At 39.6% G+C, this 18,829-nt stretch overlaps 1 protein-coding gene and 1 pseudogene across 1 annotated transcript in view; one reads left to right on the forward strand and one right to left on the reverse strand.

The window, feature by feature from the left end:
* Nucleotides 1-18,829, forward strand: part of SH3BGRL2 (SH3 domain binding glutamate-rich protein like 2) — a 289,787-nt gene that overhangs the window by 12,299 nt on the left and 258,659 nt on the right. The gene's annotated exons all lie outside the window — the stretch shown is intronic.
* LOC105531399 lies at nucleotides 2,966-3,228 on the reverse strand (annotated as a pseudogene).

Here is an 18,829-nt window from a genome sequence, read left to right on the forward strand (position 1 = left end):
CATGCTGATTTCCTGTATATCATCAACACGCCGGAGCCATGAGGGTAAGATCAGAGCTGCAGGAGCCCAGACACGTACTTTGTCACCTGCCAAGTGAAAGACAATGAATGGAGTTCCCTAAATTTTTCAGTGAACTTTTTCGTGTCTATGTTGCCTAATTTTATTCCCTTTCTTTGTGTTTAAGAAAGATCTAATACCCACATAGAATATCAAGGCTATTAAACTCTAAGCAGATTGCCAACCTCAAAGCTTAAGTTCCTGTTATCATAGGCCTCACTTCTCAAATTTGTATAAATGTACATGTGATGGAAAACCAGAAGATGCTTAGTAAACATGGTCAGTTTTACTCAATGATGAATGGTTTCAGTCATCATTTTTTCTATTAAAGGAAACAGAAATATACTATAGAGTATAATGCAAACACTACATGGATTTTTAAGAAAAAATCTGACACTTGAAAGGCATGGTCCGCATTTAGGGCTATTGCCAGGCCCAGAACCATGGGATGAAATTTTACTCCTTCTGTCGGTAGAGGAAGTTTAGTGGAAGGTTTGAGTACCTGACCCCTGAGTGCAGGAAATGCATAGAAGTAGCAAAGTCTGAACAACACTGAGAACTACACAGTAAAATTAGCACATAGGATTTATTATCCTTTGTTGAATGAGTATATGAGTATATGATGATGATGATGATGATGATGATGATGAAAATGACCATGATGATTTAAAAAAAAAACTAATATGTTTGGAGTTCTTACAATGGGCCTAAGTATTGGTGCACAAGTATTCCAGGGATTGGCAAACTACATCCTGCAGACCAAATTCAGCCCACTGATTGTTTTTGCAAGTAAGATTTTATTGGAATATAGCCACACCAAGTCATTCAGGTATTTTCTATGGCTGCTTCCATTCTATTTAATACAAGGGCATACTTGAGTAGATGCAACAGAGACAACATAGTCCACAAGGCCTAAACTATTTAGTATCTGGTTCTTTACAGAAAAAAATTTGCCAATTCCTGTATTAGTGCATTAATTCTCATAACAAGCTTATGAGGGAGATTCTAATATTAACTTCATTTTGCTGATGAAAAAACTAAGGCACAGAAAGTTATTTACCGTACTCAAAGTCATAGAGCAAGTAAGTGGCAGGGCAGTATTCGAATCCATCATTCTGGCTGTAGAGCCCACATAGCTGAAACAACTCACTATAGAGATCCTTCTAGATAACAGAAAACATATTCAAGGTCACTTTAAAAACACAGGCCCTAAGTTGATAGCCTCCTAGTAAATGCTGTTAATATATCCATAACTAGAAAAGAAGGTGCCAAATTATGAGGATGGTGAGCAAGAAACCTGGAACATGGAAAAAATAGCATCTGTCTTAGCCAGTTCAGGCTGCTATAACAGGGCACCATAGATTGGTGGCTTATAAACAATAGATATCTGTTTCTTATAGTCTGGAGGCTGGAAGCCCAAGGTCAGGGTATGAGATGGTTTGAAAGTTTGTCCCCTCCAGATCTATGTTGAACTGGGATTCCCAATGTTGGAAGTGGGGCCTAGTTGGAGGTGATCGGATCATGGAGGCGAAACCCTCAGGAATGGTTTAGCACCATCCCCTTGGTAGTAAATGAGTTCTCCTTCAGTTAGTTCATGTGAGATCTGGTTGTTTAAAAGAATCTGGGACCTCCGCCTTCTCCCTCTCTTGCTCTCATACTCACACATGATAACACTGGCTCCCTCTTTGCCTTCTGCCATGATTGTAAGCATCCTGAGTTCCTTACCAGAAGCAGATGCCAGCACCATGCATCCTGTACAGCCTGCAGAACTGTGAGCCAATTAAACTTCTTTTCTTTTTAAATCACCTAGCCTCAGGTATTTCTTTGTAGAAATGCAAAAATAGACTAACACAGGGTACCAGTAAGGTTGGGTTCTGGTGAGGGGCCTCCTCCAGGTTGCAGACAGCTGACTTCTCATTGTATCCTCACATGGCAGAAAGAGAGCCAGAGAGGTAACTGGGGTTACTTTAGGGCACTAGTCCCATTCATGAGGGCTCCACCCTCATGATCTAATTACTTTCCAAAGGCCTCACCTCCTAATACCATCCCATTTGGAGTTAGGATTTGAACATATGAGTCTGGGGGAAAATACAAACTTCAGTTCATTGTAGTGTCTAAAAACATCACAGCCCCATCCACTTGATGCCCACTCCCCATGTGCCAGTGGGAAGTTCAAAGAATCCTGAAACATCTAAACAGAGCCCTTAAAAAAATTAAAAACCATGAAATCACTAAAACTATTGCTCTAGCCAAAGCTGTCTCTTCCTGAATATGGTTTGCAAATCCCAATTCCATGTTTGTGCATTCCCTAAGTTGTTGTTTTCTACTCTTTGCCCTCCCAATACCCACAATGAAAGTGGAAGGAAATTCAGACATTATCTGAAGGAATGTTAATAATGATGGGGAGTGTCAGGTTTACACTGGGGTGATCATGAAAATGCTGTTCTTTTAATGTCATATTCAAGATTCCTAGAAAGCAAAGGTTATGACTACTTAGTGAATTTCTTAAGATCTTGCAATGTGCATGCAAATACATAATAAATACAAGAAATGATCTTGTGTTCAGGCTTCTGTTAACTAGAATGCCCTGTTAATTGTTACTCCATACTTCTATAATAATGGATCTCAGAAACTTGTTGAGGTTGCTTCTTAATTATCCAAAACCCGTGTTCATTATAGTTTTTTTTTTAAGTCATGAATACACTTTTAATTGATCTCGGATTAAAAACTACTCAAGGAAGGTCAGTAATCGTTTTCGCCCCTAATCTGTTAGAGCCCTGTGGTGAGCAGCCTTGAGGAGCTGGGTTAACTGGTTATTTTCCCAGTTTCCATCATCTGCAGTATTAGAAAAAACAAGGCACTGTCTCAGTTTAGGATAAACACATGGCTGGCAACCAAATCCAGTCTCTTACATTCCGTGTTTTTTCTTTAGCTCTTCTACTTTGTTGACGTAAGCTTTCATGGCATCTTCCTTGGTAGTCCCTTTCAGCTCATTCCAGGTGTCCCACTTGGTCTTACCCTTGAAGTCCAACAGCCCAGGCCATTCTATATTTATGTTGCCCGCAGTTGCTTGTTTGTAGTGGCCATAGATGAACACATCTCATCATCCCCTGGCTCGGTCTTAAGGTGTTTGACATCTTTCACAGCTTTCTCAAACTTAGCCTGAGACATCCTGGCCAGCTTGCAAGGATTCCAGGGAACCCATGGAGGAGGAGAGGAGCAGGAAGCAATCATCATAGTTTTAAAATTAAATATGTATACTCTGCTTAATTCTTTTACAGATGCACTCTATATATGTATATATAGTACTATTTTCTTTTAAACTGGTAACAGGTTCCTTACAAAATTGTTGATAGTTTTCTGTCTCTGATAATGGAGATGTCAGCTTACCTTTGGAACTGGCTTCTTTTTCGGGGTGGGTGGGGGAATCCCCAAGTAGTCCTTTGCGTGGTATAAATGTAAAGGAAATAACCATCCATGAGCTGATAAGGGTAGATAATTGGATCTTTGTGGGATCTAGCCCAGGGTTCTGGCCCTTTGAGTAGATGATGTCTCATAGCCCTCCTCAAGTGAGTGTCCACCTCAGACTCCCACTCTCAAGTTCAGAGTTGTCAAATGGCCTGATGGGCCTCCAAAGCCCTGGTGAAGATGACCAGCAAAGGTAATTAAGTCCAAAGACAGAATTTGTGATAAGGGAGAAGAGCCTGCATTGGTGACCCTGATTCAGTGTCAGGGCCTTGATCAGATGGACGAAGCACTCATTCTGGACTTAGTGCACAGCTGATATCAAAACTTCCTTGGACCAGTACCTCCAGTGCTGTGGGTGTATCCTGGGGAAATGACTGAGGTTGTGATTAGATTACATATGGCTGATTCCTAGACAACTTGAAATGAAGGCTGTATGTCTTGTGGGACACCCATGGCTGAGTCTGCAGAGAAAGGGGTAGTTTCCCAAGGAACATATTGGTTATTTTACCAGCAAAAATGCAAACGAATAGCAGGGTGCAAACAAAAACAACTACACCATAAATACTAAAAATGGTTTCCCCCTTTCATAAAAGGTAAACAAATGCCTATGCCTTTCTCAAGTTCAAGAATTATTATAACCATGCTTCCATTTCCAAAAGAAGGAAACTGTACCCATAGTGACTGTATAGAAAAAGAAACACAACAGAGGTTCAGAGTCATAGCTGGGCTGACTCCCTGCACACACCCAGCTGTTCTCTTAAAATCGCAAAGCCCGTGGAAGTTCAAGACTCTGTTGTTTTGGCCCAAATTACATATTTCAACACTTTATTGTTTGCTTTTGATGTCTGGGTTAGTAATTTTAATGCAAAAAGGACCATCTGGGAAAAACATTTTTTTGTGTGTCTCATGTGGGTTCTTTATGGATAAGCAAAAATGCTCATTATTTAAGCAAAAATGTTTTTAATATGGAGCTGCAATGATGTTGTGAATAAGGAGTTACATCATTGTGATATCCACTTCTGTGCCCAGAAAAACAGAAACACATTGCTTTGTATTCATGAGGAAAGTGTAGAGATCCCTGCAAGAAATGCGTTTTAGAAATTGCCCCACATATTACTTTAGAATACATTCTTTGTTATTAAGCTTTGTTATAGCATAAGGAAAAAAAAAATGCTTCAGTAAACTTTTTCAAATGATCTTTCATAAAATTACAACATTTCTTAATATATTTTTAAATCAAGAAAGCCACATATACAATATTAACTGGGAAAGGATATTTAAAAAAAAATTCTTGAAAATAACAGATTGGCATAATCAAATCAGGTGAATTCTGGTGATTACTGAGAATAAAGCACCTGGATTCAATAAATCTTAAAGCACTTAACCATGTAATAAAGCACAGAGCGATGGAAGAAAATGTGTAAATTTGAAGTCTCATCTACTTTAAAGTCACAAAAATGAGAATCACACAAAATACTCTCGCCTTCCTGGGCAGAAAAGAATACATCAACACTGCAGGCTATGACAGTGTAGTACCTATTAACGCATTGTGGATAAACAATTAAAAAGCTTGATTACCAAATGTAAGATAACGTAAGGGAGCACTCTTCAAATGAGTCTTGGTATATCAGAGTATATGCAGACTTGCCCTAAGAGACCTTGTTTGGTGGGGGGGTGGCTTTAAAGAATCCAGGTTCTTAAGTGAATTAAGGCAAGAACAGAAAACCAAATACAGCATGTTCTTACTAATAAGTGAGAACTAAGCATTGTGGGAGCTAAGCATTGGATACTCATGGACATAAACATGGGAACAATAGGCACCAGAGACCACTAGAGGTGGGAGGGAGGGAGGCAAGGGCTGATAATCTACCTATTGGGTACTATGTTTGAGTGATGGGATCGTTCATACCCTAAACCTCAGCATCATACAATATATCTACATAAAAAACCTGCACATGTACCTCCTGAATCTAAAATAAAAGTTGAAATTATTAAATAATTTCTTTAAAGAATCCAGGTCCTTACCTTCCATATGTTCTCTTTCTTAAAACACACCTGCCTACAGGATATCCATCTGGTAGTTCTCCTCTTATCTCTCACCACTATCACCTTCCAATGTACTCAAGAACAAACCTTTTACTCTTCTTGAATCCAACTACATACATTTGTCCAGGGTGGAAAAACCCCTCATCAAACCAAAGGTTTAAAATATCAAAATTGAAATATGACATATTGGCAGAAGAAAAGAAAAGAGATTATCAGTAAGAAATATTGAAGGCATAGGTGTGTTATTTTATACAAGTGACAAACTTTTATCAAAGGTTTTTATCTATTTAACTAGAATATTTAACTGGAAACCATGCTAGGAAGTTCCAATCAGTTAAGATGTGTGTTCTCTCTGCATCTTTATGATTCTCAGTAGTGAGAATGAGCTTGATAATTTGCATTATTAACCTGCATCATGGCCTGTGTCACAGTTGCATATTTGCATGGTTTCAAGGAAGAAGCGACAAAAATGTCCGTGTTTACTTTCATCAAGTTTTTCCAAAAAGACCATTTACAAGAAAAATCATCTTTATTTTATTTAATAGAGATACGAATCTCCTGCTCACTGTCACTCCTCAGTCATTGTGTTTATTCAACTATTTGATGTTGTTTTGTGACACATAATTTATTTAATAGCAAACATCAATTCACTTTTTGTAAACTCTACAATTACTAGGGACTCAATACTTTCTTTTTCTTTGCTGGTAATTCCCAGCAGAGTAAACTACACTCTTTAAAATAAAACATTTACTTAGGTGTGGGTGTATGACACCCCTCTGCCCCCTATAGAGAGGGTAACTGGCTCATGGTGAATCCTAGGTTTCTGTTGTCCCTTGCTCCCTATCTGTAAGTAATAAGCCTGCTTCATGGAACTTGTATGTGACTGTTCTAGCTCACTGGACTCAGACAAGTTAGTAACCAGTGCACAGTGAACCTGCATGACACTATTGGCTTAAAACAATCATTTAACTCTCACAATTCTGCTGTTTAGGAATTTAACCAGTGCTCAAAGGGAAAAGCTCATTTCTGCAACATGTGCACTGACTGGAGAATCCATGATAGCTTTGCTCACATGTCAGGTTTCTCAAACGTTTGACTGAAGTGGCTGGGACCTGGCTGATCCTCTCCGTCTCTCCCTTCACAGGCTCTTATACTCCAGGGCTTCTTTTTCTGCACACATTCTCTCTTTATATGGTTTCTTCATATAGCTGCTTGTTTCCTCTCTGAGCTAAAACAGAAGCTATACGACATTTGAATGTCTGGGCTCAAAAATCCAAGAATATGACTTCTGCTGCATTAAACTTGTCAAAAAAATCACAAGTTCAGTGCAGATTCAAGGTATGAGTAAACAGACGTGCTCTCTTGGTCAGAGAACTGGCGAGTGCGCGAATAATTCTTACTGGCTGTAGTTACAATCTTCCACAGTCTGCCCTCTGGCTACAAAAATTCACATTACTTCCATATGTAAACTATAGTCAACTGCTCCAAAGACTCCCAAAGTCTCAACAAATTATAATATCAAATTCTATGCCCAGTGTCTCTTGATCTACATTGGGATCATACAGATGTGCATGAAATTTTAAGTGTAGCTCCTTTTGATATGAACTGTGAAGCAAAAATGCAAGTTATCTGTACCTCCATGTCCAACAATATAATGTTAAGACAGACTAGAATAACCACATTAGACACTCATTTATAAAAGGGAGAAATGAAGGCACATAGCAGTCACTAGTCAATAGAAATTCTGAAATACAGTCAGGTTCATCTTATCAGTGTCCCCTAATCTGGAGGCAAGGAATGTTTCTTGATTCAGGTTCGGTTTTGCTATATGGAAGTGATGATCTAATCCACTGCTTCTAATAGCTTATATTTCTGTTTGTGGGGCTCTGGGCTCCACCTTCTGAATCATATTTCCTTTGTTCATAGGAAATTTTCCAGGTTTGCCATCAGGTAGCTGTCTCAGTCTACTGTTTGCAAAACAAGTTGAGGGCCCAGAGAAAAATGAAATTAAAAAAAGACCTTTTTTGCATTTTGCACCTTCCATGTTCTTTTAAGTTCAAGCTGATATAATACCTTAAGAAATTTAGTGTGCTTCCTGTGTATCAAATTGTAAATCCGAAATCCAAAATAAATGTAATTATAAGTGAAAAAGTCACACATACAAATCTCTTCAAGACAAGCCCCTCTCTAATGCAGGCTTTGAGTCAGAATGTTGTGGAACAATATTCTTAAAATTCTTACAAGCTGCTTTGTCTAGCTGAGAAGGTTGATGAGGCACTGAGTTAAATTAGGGATCTTGTAACTACACTGTTGATTTGATCTTTATACTAAAGTCACATTTTATTGACAATGCCCTGAATTCTATCTTTTTCCTGGGGCCCTTTCTCACTTTTAGAACATTTTTCTAACTCAAAAATGTGGGAATGAGAAAATATTTTATTTTCCAACTCAGCAAGTTCTCAGTTGAAAATATTTTCTCTACATTTGACTTGAAATTAGAATCATTCCTCTTTAGTCAATATCATTTTTGCAATACCTTATAATATGTAGGTCTAAGAGACTGTATTAGTACTTTTTCTATAAAAAACGCTGCTATAAAAACACACTTGAGACTGGGCAATTTGTAACCAAAAAAAGAGGTTTAATGGACTTACAGTTCCACGTGGCTGGGGAGGCCTCAGAATCGTGGTGAAAGCTGAAAGGCATGACTCACATGGCGGCAGACAAGAGAAGAGAGCTTGTGCAGGGAAACTCCCATTTTTAAAACTGTCAGCTCTGATGAGACTTATTCACTATCACGAGAATAGCACAAGAAAGGTCCACCCTCATAACTCAATTACCTCCCACCAGGTTCCTCCCATGACACATGGGAATTGTAGAAGTTACAATTCAAGATGAGATTTTGGTAGGGACACAGCCAAACCATATCATTCTGCCCCAGCCCCTCCCAAATTTAATGTCCTCACATTTCAAAACAAATCATGCCTTCCCAACAGTCCCCCAAAGTCTTAAGTCATTTCAGCATTAACTCAAAAGTCTGCAGTCCAAAGTTTCATCTAATACAAAGCAAGTCTCTTCCATCTATGAGCCTGTAAAATCAAAAGCAAGTTAGTTACTTCCTAGATACAATGGGGGTATAGGCATTGGGTAAATACAGCCATTCCAAATGAGAGAAATTGGCCAAAACAAAGGGGCTATAGGCTCCATGCAAGTCCAAAATCCAGTGGGTCAGTCAAATCTTAAAGATCCAAAATGATCTTCTTTGACTCCAAGTCTCACATCCAGGTCACACTGATGAAGGAAGTAGGTTCCCATGGTCTGGGCAGCTCTGCCTCTGTGGCTTTGCAGGGTATAATCCCCCTCCCGGCTGCTGTCGTGGCAGACATTGAGTGTCTGTGACTTTTCCAGGTGCACAGTACAAGCTGTCGGTGGATCTATCATTCTTGGGTCTGGAGGATGGTGGCCCTCTTCTCACAGCCCAACTAGGTATTGCCCCAGTAGGGACTCCGCGTGGGGGCTCCGACCACAATTCCCTTCTGCACTGCCCTAGCAGAGGTTCCCCATGAGATACCTGCCCCTGCAGCAAACTTCTGCCTGGACATCCAGGTGTTTCCATACATCCTCTGGAATCTGGGTAGAGGTTCCCAAACCCCAATTCTTGACTTCTTTGCATTGGCAGGCTCAACACCACATGAAAGCTGCCAGGGCTTGAGGCTTGCACCCTCTGAAGCCACAGCCTGAGCCACAGCCTAGGCTGGACACAGCACAGGTATCTTGGGACCCACCCATGAAACCACTTATTCCTCCTAGGCCTCCAGGCCTGTGATGGGAGGGGCTGCCATGAAGACCTCTGACACACCCTGGAGACCTTTTCCCCATTGTCTTGGGGATTAACATTTGGCTCCTAGTTACTTATGCAAATTTCTGCAGCCAGCTTGAATTTCTCCTCTGAAAATGGGGTTTTCTTTTCTATCGAATTGTCAGGCTACAAATTTTCTGAACTTTTATGCTCTGCTTCCCTTATAAAACTGAATGCCTTCAACAGCACACAAATCACCTTTTAAATGTTTTGCTGCTTTGAAATTTCTTCTGCCAGATACCCTAAATCATCTCTCTCAAGTTCAAAGTTTCACAACTGTCTAGAGCAGGGCAAAATGCCACCAGTCTCTTTGCTGAAGCATAACAGGAGTCACCTTTGCTCTTGTTCCTAACAAGTTCCTCATTTTCATCTGAGACCACTTCAGCCTATCCATATTGCTATCAGCATTTTTGGCAAGGCCATTCAACAAGTCTCTAAGAAGTTCCAAACGTTCTCACATTTTCCTGTCTTCTTCTGAGCCCTCCAAACTGTTCCAACCTCTGCCTGTTACCCAGTTCCAAAGTCACTTCCACATTTTTGGGTATCTTTTCAGCAGCGCTGCACTCTACTGGTACCAATTAGTCTGTTTTCATGCTGCTGATAAACACATACCCAAGACTGGGCAATTTGCAAAAAAAGAAAGAATTTTAATGGACTTACAGTTCCACATGGCTGGGGTGGCTTCACAATCCTGGTAGAAGGTGAAAGGCACATCTCACATGGCAGCAGACAAAAGAAGAGAGCTTGTGCAAGAAAACTCCTGTTTTTAAAACCATCAGATCTCATGAGACGTATTCACTGTCACAAGAACAGCACAGGAAAGATCTGCCCCATAATTCAATTACCTCCCACCAGGTTCCTCCTGCAACATGGGGGAATTGTGGGAGTTACAATTCAAGATGAGGGGACATTCTTAGGTGGGGACACAGACAAACCATATCAGAAGTCAACTGCATGTTCAAAATTTTGCCTGGAGGCTGGGCGCGGTGGCTCATGCCTGTAATCCCAGCACTTTGGGAGGCTGAGGCAGGCAGATCACGAGATCAAGAGATCAAGACCATCCTGGCTAACATGGTGAAATCCTGTCTCTACTAAGAATACAAAAAAATTAGCCAGGCATGGTGGCTGGTGCCTGTAGTCCCAGCTACTCTGGAGGCTGAGGCAGAAGAATGATGTGAACCCAGGATGTGGAGGTTGCAGTGAGCCGAGATCGTGCCACTGCACTCCAGCCTGGGTGACAGAGCAAGACGCCATTAAAAAAAAAATTGCCTGGACACCTGCTTAGCCAGATCCGCAAAAATCCTTAGGTATATTTTCTATCTTTATATTCCTGCACATAATAGTTTTTTCAAATGTTTCCTCGGTGCTTAATATTGGGCATTCCTCTCCATCCTCCAATAATAAATTTGCTTACTGGTCTTCTAACCTCCATAAATAGTCCCATTGTTCTTTCAGTTTTTACCTGTAGTTCAGGGGCTGGTTGGGCTTCTAGTGTCTCATGCATCAGAGGTTTTTTCTCTCCATGTGGCCACTCTCTCAGGGACAATAAGTGAACTTCCTCACATAGCAGCTGTTTTTCCCTCTGACCAAAAGCAGAGGCTATGTGCCATTGTAAGCCTGGACCCAAAAGTCCTAGAATGTCATGTCTGCTGCATTCTATTGGTCAAAACAAGTCCCAAGGTGAGATCAGATACAGTTTACCCTCATCTCTTGATTAGAGAAGTCACAAGCATATATGATATGCAAAAAACTCTTGGTCCCTACTGTGTGTTGAATAGTGACCCCCAAATAAATGCTTATGTCCTAATTCCCAGAACCTGTGAATGTTACCTTACTTGGAAAAGGTATCTTTGCAGATGTAACTAAGTTAAAGATCTTGAGATGAGGATAGCAACCTGTCTCATCCAGGTGGGCTCTCATCCAGTGACAAGTGTTCCTATAAGGGACACACAAAGGAGAGCCACACAGGCAGAAGAAAAACTATGTGAAGATTGAGGCATATGCAGTCACAAGCCAAGGAATGCTGGCATCTGTCAGATGCTGAAAGAGACAAGGAATAGAATCTCTTAGAGCCTCTGAAGGAAGCACCGATATCTTGATTTTGGACTTCTGGTCTTGAACTGTGAGAGAATCAATTTGTGTTAAGTCACCACGTTTGTAGTATTTGGTTATGGCAGTCAGAGGAAACTAATATAGCAGCTATGTTCGAAGTCGATCTAATACATTATGCTTATATTATTTTTAATATTCAAATACTCAACATAAATAAACTTTACAAAAATTTTGCTTCAGTCTACATAAATCAGATATATAATATTTATTAATAATTTTTAAGAAAAAATTTATTTTTGAAAAGAGTTTTTGAATGGAATGATTTTATGGGATAATGAATATAAGAAAAATCATTTTCATTTTGTAAATGGTTTTCAAAACTATAAATGTTGTCCCCGTGTAGATTTTAAATTGCATACTTACTATACAAATACTAGTCTAAAGCATTGCTTTCTGCAATGATGGAAATGTCCTATGTCTTCCCTGTCCAACGTTGTAGCCACTAGACACAGGTGAATATTGAGAACTTGAAATATGGTTTATGTGACCAAGAGTTAAATTTCAAATTTTATTTCATTCAGTTAATTTAAATTTAGCCAAATGTGACTAGCGGCTACCATATTGGACAAGTGCTGGTCCAACAAATCCTTTCACAAGTTAGGTGGTATATACTTTTTTTCTTTTAACAGAATTGAAGAGGAACATAACAATATTGCCCACTGATGGACTGAATTAGTCACGGCAACCACCCATGGCCACATGGCAAGAAACACATGGCATGTATTAGGTAAAAGGTCAAGATATGTGTAATAAATAAACTATTTACAAATGTGAGCAGGAGGTAAAGAAACTAAAGATAGTGTAATACCCTGAGAATAGTAACAAGAAGGTTGTCAATATCTTTGGGCCTAACAGGATATAAGGGAGAGTTTACTAGAACCCAGAAGGAGATAGTATAGATAGGATTACCTTGAAAGGGAACGTAATTTTTCAGGGAAGGAGCTGGGAGAATAAATAGCCATCTCTTCTCTTCCTCTAATCTCCTGCCAAGAGGTACTCATTGGTAAAATCCAGCTGGAAGCAAGAAGGCAAGCATGCTGATATAGTCCATACAGGTCAACTTCCGGGCAGGAAGTAAGGTAGAAGAGGATGGTATAGATCTAGAAGGATAAATAGAAGATATCCAACACCTACAAAATTAAAATAAAATTATTATTTATTATAATGTGTTTTTGGCTGATCCAATTCAGCTGATGTTTACAGAAATAAGTGACATCGTTATAATTAAACTGTTTCTATTTTGTTAACTTATTTATGTAAATGAGATTTCCACAGTCTGAGCCCTGCCTCATTTTAGCAATAAGTGACTCATCCAAAGGTACATAAACTGAAAGGAAGGGAATGCTCCATTCATTTCAGATGTTTCCAAAAAATATGATAGGAATGATCAAATGTTTAATATATTTAAATTAATGATGCATTATAATAACATTATAATTACAATTTAATCCAGGGGAAATTTTTCAATAGCAAGAGCATATAGTCAAAGAATTTTAAAATTTAATTTATATATATCCAGAGAGAGATTATACAGTAATTAATAAAAGACTTTTAAGCGCAAACATATATTTCATTAGGATAAAATTCTACAGAGAAAAAACAATGAATATGTAAGTTCAAGACAGAAAAAAAGAAACAATGTAAAATTTCTGACTTTTCTGAGTTTTTTTCCACAAATGTGTTTTTGTAAATGGATGAAGATGGGCATCAGGTTACTCTGGTAGGTGAGATATCAGCAAAAATGGCAGAGTATGAATTCCAAAAGTCTGTCCCTCCACAAAAGCAATGCATAAAGTGGCACAACTGTCAGAATCAACTTTCTCAGAACCCTGGAATGTAATCAAAAGCTTACAACAACCAGGGGAACACTTAATCAAGAAAAGCAGCCAAATCTCAGCATATGTCCCAGCAATTCCACTCCTGGGTATACACTCAAGAGAACTGAAAATATATGTTCACATAAAAATTTGTACATGAACATTCATAGCAGCATTATTAATAATAAATAAAAGTGGAAACAACCCAAACGTCCATCAACTGATGAAAGGATAAAAAAAATTGATATAACTATACAATGAATATTATTCAGCCATTACAGGAAATGAAGTATCAATAAGTACTATAGCATGGATGAACCTCAAAAACATTATGCTAAGTGAAAGAAACCAGTCACAAAAACCCACATGTTACATGATTCCATTTATATGAAATGTCTAGAATAGGCCAATCCACAGAAACAGAAAGCAGATTAGTGGTTGTCAAGGGATGGGAGATGAAAAGAATGGAGAATGACTGCTTAATAGATACAGGGTTTCTTTTGGGATGATGAAAATGTTTTGGAACCAGATAGAGGTGATGGTTCTACAATGTTGTGAATGTACTAAAAGCCACTGAACCGTACACTTTCAAATGGTGAATTTTATGTTATGTGAATTGTACCTCAATTTTAAAAACTGTGGTATTTAGATTCCATTGGATACATTAACAGTATGATGGATTTTTATTTGAAAATTCAGAATTTTCAATATTCTTGAAGTTACCATCTTTATAACAATTTAATCTAGAATGGAAAAATTTAGATATTACTTAAAAAATGTGTGGCAGGGTAGGTTGAATCAAATGAGGCTAGTGATATTTGACTGTTTTAACCTATCAAATGACATTTCATATGATTCCATTGTTCTTCAAATTTTCTAGAAGGTGTATGAACAAATAAATAGATCACTATGTAAATGATTGGAGAAAGAAGGTAAACTTAGCACCTGCTAACCTGGGGGAAGTGAACTTCGGGTGAGTAAGAATTTTCAGAGAGGGAATGGAAGCATGAGCAGTGTGTGATGGGGGCAGCACACAAGAACCCAGGCCCTGGGCCTGCAGCTTGCCTTCCAGTACTCCACCACTTACTGCTACGGAGCGTCAGACAAGTTCATTACCTTCTGTGTCTCAGCTTTCTGCGTTGTAGAGATGATACTAGTACTTACCACATAGGGTTGTTCTGAGGATTAAATGACCTAATGTGTAAAAAGAGTTTGACACAATACTAGTAAAATACACGCTGCATTAGCGGGCCACTGCCACAATAACACTGCATAACAAACAAGCACAAAATCTCAATGTTATACAATAATAAGCATTTATTTCTCACTCTGCACCTGTGGATTTGTTAGACTTGTCTCAGGCTGTGGTTTGGGACCAGGTCTGCTACACGAGTCACTCATCTTCCTTGGACCAGCAGATAATCAAGGAACATTCTTCTCATGGCAAAAGGCAGGAATACAAGGAAATGTTAAACTCCCTTTTGAAGTAAGGCTTTTTCTTAAGTTTTTTATTTCCTTTTGTTTTGTATGTTCTTCTAAATTCTTGTATTTTTATTGGAATTTCAATCGAGAAAATATTACTATCCATTAAACATTACTTGGTTGTGAAGCAAATTCATGCTTCAGTCAAAAACACTGGTGTGTCCCATTCTTTGAAACAGTCATCTTCGCTTCTGTACCGAATGAGCTCCATGAATCCCATACAACATTGATAAAGAGAGATGGAGAAATATAATTTCCTTGGATTCTGAATTCATTTTGATTATAATTTTCTCTCCTCTTCTTTTGACAAGCCAGTCTTACGTGTTGTCAGAGCAATTTTGTAGCATCTACTAAAGAGAAATAATTTGGAAAATACATCACATGTGCTAGCTGAGAGATTCATCTTGTTGTCAGGCAGGTGAAGCAGAATTCAAGGGGAATGTGCATCTCCTCCTATAGTTTGGACTGTGTGTTTTATTATCAGAAACCAACAAAGTTTTAATTCCACCTTCTTCTGTTTTCTGGTGAGTAAATGAAGGAAGATGTTTTGATAAAGAGACTTAATGCGAGAAGCTGATGTATTATACCTTTGCAGATAACTCAAATTTATAAGCCTAAGGAAATACATTTATCAATTCCTCCCAACTGAATAGACCATTTAGCTTGTGAGATTCTGATAATAAAGTAAATAAAATCAACACTTTTTTTCCACATACTACTGCTGTAAATTACATGCAAAGTGATCACATGTGCCTGGCCAGGATGAAAACACCTTGAGATCAAGTCTTTACTATAATACTAATGTGCAGAGTCCTTTTGGCCAAAAGCAAGAAAGCACCTTTCTTACAAGTACATAATGTGGCTTCCAAACACTAATACTTTTTTTCTGGGTTGCAATTCTAATCGGCAAAGACTGAGTGTGAATAACACACTTGATTTTGTTGACAGCTGTTATTTTATTTTTGGTTGCAGACAGGGTCTTGTTCTGTCACCCGGGGTTGGAGTGCAGTGGCGAGATCACAGCTCACTGTAGCCTCAACCTACTGTGCTCAAGTGAACATCTCTCCTCAGCCTGCCAAATAGCTGGGACTACAGGTGTGCACTACCACATCTGGCTAATTTTTAAAAATTTTTTTGAAGAGATAGGACCTCACTGTGTTGCCTAGGCTGATCTTGAACTCCTGGCCTCAAGCAATCCTCCAGCCTCAATCTCAGCCTCCCAAAGGCTGGGATTACAGGCATGAGCTATTGCATCTGGCCTCCCAGCCATTCTTTTTAATTGCAGTTTAAATGTTTTACATTGTGATTATATTTCCTTAGAGTGAGGGAGCTTTAGCCTAGCCCCAAGATGGAAGGTGTAATGTCACAGGAAATCCTAGCTATTACTCTTCCCTCTGAAGTTCAACTAAAAATGATTAGGTACCTTTGATCACATGTTTGATTCTCAGTCTCAAGGAATGTGTGTGTGGGCACTATGCAACCATTCATCATGATACCGACAGGGAGGGGGGTGAGACGAATTCTAGGCGGAGAAGGACAGGTCCCTAGTGAAGTCCCACTCTCAAGACAAAAAGCCTGAGACTGCAGCCCAAAGTAAGAATTTATATCCCTGTTTTCCTGCTTGAATATTGCCTTTTCCTAAGTCACCCCTGGCCCTACCCTACCCCATGGTGTGCCTATAAAGTTGGATGTCAGGGACTATGGCTGGACATCAGAGAGAAGTGGCTCAACTTCACAGGGACAGCTTGACAGTGTAATTTCAGAGAAGAGTCCAACCAGAGATGGCTGGACTTCTGGACCTGAGGGGAAGATTACCCACCCGTCCCATCCCCTTTTCACCTCCCTTTCCCACTGAGGGTCACTTCCATCAGCAATAAAATTCCCTGTATTTACCGTCCTTCAGTTTGCTCATGCAACTTCATTTTTCCTGGACACTGGAAAAGAGCTTGGGAGCCATGAGTATGGATACAAAAGGCTGTCACACAGGCCCTTTGCCCTCACTATCGGAAGGCCGATGCCTCAGGTGAAAAGGCAGAGGGCCCACTGAGCTGTTAACACTTAAGCCATCCGCAGATGGCAGAGCCAAAAAAGCCCAGTAACACAACCTCTGGGGCTTCAGGGGTCTCAGGCACCCCCAACTAGATGCTGCAGGGCCTCCACGGAGTTTGCTCGCGCCCGTGCCCAAAAGTGCTAGCTCTGGCTCCTGCACCCACTCACCTGTGTGCTCCCTCCAGCAAGCGGTACAATGAGGCAGGTCAGAGTGAGTGAAGTTTGATCCCGCTGGCACTGAAGTGCATCTCATTGTGTTGTCCAGGCTGGTCTTGAACTCCTGGCCTCAAGCAATCCTCTGGCCTTAGCCTCCCAAAGGGCAGGGATTACAGGCATGAGCCATTGTTCCCAGCCTCCCAGCTGTTGGTGAAATATGCTGGAAAAATAACATTGTATACATTAAAAACAAGATATAAAAGAGACTTTTCTAAACTTCCCAAAACTTGTATCTTCTGCCATAACTTATTTTTCTTTATTCTCTTCTTGATGGTCTCAGTCAAGGTCATAATTTCAACCACTGATGTTATCACATAAACACCTTGGTCCTAGGTATCCAGTCTTTGCCTTGTCCTTCAGTTCTAGTCCTGCAATGCCGACCACTTGCAAAGTAGCTCTACAGGGATATCTTATAAGTATACTCATTTTTAACCCCCAAACAAACTCATGAATTGTCCTCCGAGGCCTGCTTGTGCTCCTGCTGACTCTGTTCTTGTTAATAGCACCACTGTCTCCATCATTAAGAAGATAATCACACTGTTCTCTTAACTCTTCCTTATCTTTCACATACAAACAATTGTCATCATATTTTATCTCAACAATGTTGCTTGAATTTAATTTTTCCTTTCCATTCCCACTGGCAATATCCTAATTATATCTCTCACTTGGACAATGGCATTGTACCTACCAAACACCTCACATTTATTAACCTTAACCTTCACAATAGTCCTAAGATGTAGGTACTCTTCTTATCATCTCTATTTAGGTCATAGAGTTTACAAGCAGAACTAGGATTTGAACCCAGGCAGTCTAATGTCAGAGATTGTATGCATAATTTCCTGCCACATAGTCTCTAGATCAGTAATGGCAACAACAGCTACTCTTTAATTTTCACTACAATCCTATGAAAGTAGCATTTCCGAATTTTAGAGATTTGGAAACCAAGGCCCAAGCAGGTTAACAACAGAAACAACTCATGAGTTGAGTTGGCCTACTCCCCCACCTGCCTCCATCAGATTAATCCTCTAAGCGCACCCATCTGATTACTCCTTAAATAAGAAAAAAGAAAAAGAGAAAAAATGATGTCCTTCATTGCCTAAGGAATAAAGTCCAAATTGTTCATTCGGGCATTCAGGGGCTCCCCATGTTTGTTCTCTTTCCAGCTTCATCTGCCACTTGTCACTCTAGCTAGGTAAGTCACCTGGCCTGCACTCAGCCATGCCCTCAGGTCCTGCCTGTACTCATACCTGCTCAATCTTCTATTTTCATTTCTCACCACCCATCCAGTTGTTGTGTATGTATTCTGTGTATATATTGAAGAGGGACATTTGGAATTTTCACTAAATAGCAACCATAGATTAGGTATATTCTGAAGACTTCTCTGCCATTACACAGACTCTGGAAAGAGAAAAATCATTTAGTTTTTACAAAGTGGGAAAATAGGCTTGGGAGAGCTATCTTCTTGCTTTCTCTCATGCAGTGGTGCCCCATAGTAATGCTGTCAGTTCAACAATGTATATATAAATAATAAAATGTAAAAAAAATGAGGATTGTGATGAGTAGAGTGGAAACAAGAAGCAGGTTGAATCCTTTAGCTGTTCACCCTAAAAATGATGTCTTAGATAGTCCCAGCCTAGAGACCTCTTGTGCCCAGATGGCTCTTTTGTATTGGTCTTCTGCTGTAGGCTAGAATGCTGGTTTTAATCTTTTCCTCCTTCTCCTC

Source organism: Mandrillus leucophaeus, unplaced genomic scaffold (genome assembly GCF_000951045.1).
Source record: "Mandrillus leucophaeus isolate KB7577 unplaced genomic scaffold, Mleu.le_1.0 Scaffold882, whole genome shotgun sequence".
NCBI classification, from domain to species: domain Eukaryota; kingdom Metazoa; phylum Chordata; class Mammalia; order Primates; family Cercopithecidae; genus Mandrillus; species Mandrillus leucophaeus.